Below are 1,748 nucleotides of genomic sequence, written 5' to 3' on the forward strand. Positions count from 1 at the left end.
CAGTCTTCAGATGGGGGTGGGGTGGGGTCAGGAAGGAGGAGAAAAAAATTGAAATTAACCCTTCTCATCAGTGACACCTACCCCCCTCTTTCCCATTTGCAGGGGGAAAGGAATGGACCCCAGTGAAGAAGGGAACTGAACCAAGTGCTTTCATATTATTTCAATGAAATCTCTCAACTGAATTCACTAACTGATTTTCCTTCTGTTGAGACGATCAATTTCTACATTTTGGAGAAATATTCTTAAAGCATTCCTAATCTGCTTTGCTTGCTTTGTGGTTACCCTTGCTATCTCTGTATATTTTTACTCTAGAAACTTGCTGTAGCCTGCAAGAAGCATGGAGACTTAGCATAGATTTGATTACCAAGAAAGGCTTAATCCCTGGCCTCCTTTTCTCGGTCCCTCCCCCAAATTTGCCACTCCCTTCTTTCACTAGAGCAGAATCAATGTAGATGGAGAGTCTTGCAGCAGTGGGAAAGCAGTATGAGTACACAGTGGACTACTGTGTGTATACGCTGATGTGGAACTGGCCAGGATAAGTTAGTGATTCAAAGATGCCTTATACTACGAGCAATATAACACCATTTTATGTTTTAAAAGCGTATTCCGATTCTGTGTCTCCCTCTCTCTCTGCCCCTCCCCCGTTCATGCTCTGTCTCTCTCTGTCCCAAAAATAAATAAACGTTGAAAAAAAAAATTGCTTTAAAAGCGTATATAGGCTGGGCTCTGTGCTGACCACTCAGAGCCTGGAGCCTGTTTCAGATTCTGTGTCTCCCTCTCTCTCTGCCCCTCCCCTGTTCATGCTCTGTCTCTCTCTGTCTCAAAAATAAATAAATGTTAAAAAAATAAATAAAAAAAAATAAAAAAATAAAAAAAATAAAAGCTTATATAGGCTGAAGAAAAGCATGAAAAAGTATATTAGTTCAATGTTTTATAATAAGGATACAGACTTTTAAAATCATATGCTCTTGACCAACTCTCATACTGTTCAAATCTTAGCTCAAATATTCCTGGTTCCATAGGACCCACCCTGACCACCTTGTTAACCTGCAATCCATTCTCTGCTCTCCCCATTCTCCATGTATCATCTTCAAACATACTTAGAGTGACCAATTTATTGGCCAAATGGAACACTTTTGAAGGTGAAAGGGAGCGTTAACTGGAATGGGGTGGGGACAGAACAATATATATAATCTGAGACTATCTTGAACAAACCACCAGAATGTTTGGTCACTCCAGACACACTATGTAGTTGACATTTATTGTGCTGCTTGCTTATTGGCTGTCCCTCAACCTAAATAAAGCTCCGTGGGAGCAAAGGGGCAGAGCTTTTTGTCTGTTTTTGTTTTGTTTTTTAACATGGGATGTTTTACAAATTTGCGTGTCATCCTTGTGCAGGGACCACACCAATTTTCTGTGTATTGTTTTAGTTTTAGTGTACATGCTGCCAAAGTGAGCATGCTTTTTGTCTGTTTCTATCTATTGGCTTATTGGTGCATCCCAAGGCCTAGAACAGTGCTTGGCACACAGGAAGTGTTTGATCAAGATTCACTGAATGGATGAATACAAGAATGAATGGACGAATACACTGAATGAATAATATATGAAATTCATTTTGGGACACATGTTATATAAATGTGGAAGAGTGTTCTAAGCTAAGTCGTAAGGCTGAGTCTTTGCCATACCCATGGCACTTTGTTGCATGTTCTACGCATAGTAAGAATATGCTAAATGTTTCCTGATTAAAT

At 39.7% G+C, this 1,748-nt stretch overlaps 1 non-coding gene across 1 annotated transcript; it reads right to left on the bottom strand.

Annotated features, from left to right (window-relative positions):
• Positions 1-1,353: 1,353 nt before the first annotated feature.
• On the bottom strand, positions 1,354-1,460 carry LOC124516762 (U6 spliceosomal RNA). Its single transcript, XR_006963163.1, has one exon. It is a non-coding gene; the product is annotated as a U6 spliceosomal RNA (small nuclear RNA).
• Between the last annotated feature and the right edge of the window lie 288 nt (positions 1,461-1,748).

Source organism: Lynx rufus, unplaced genomic scaffold, assembly GCF_022079265.1.
Source record: "Lynx rufus isolate CCGP_SWC_20201006 ecotype Redwood Valley unplaced genomic scaffold, mLynRuf1.p SCAF_2, whole genome shotgun sequence".
NCBI classification, from domain to species: Eukaryota; Metazoa; Chordata; class Mammalia; order Carnivora; family Felidae; genus Lynx; species Lynx rufus.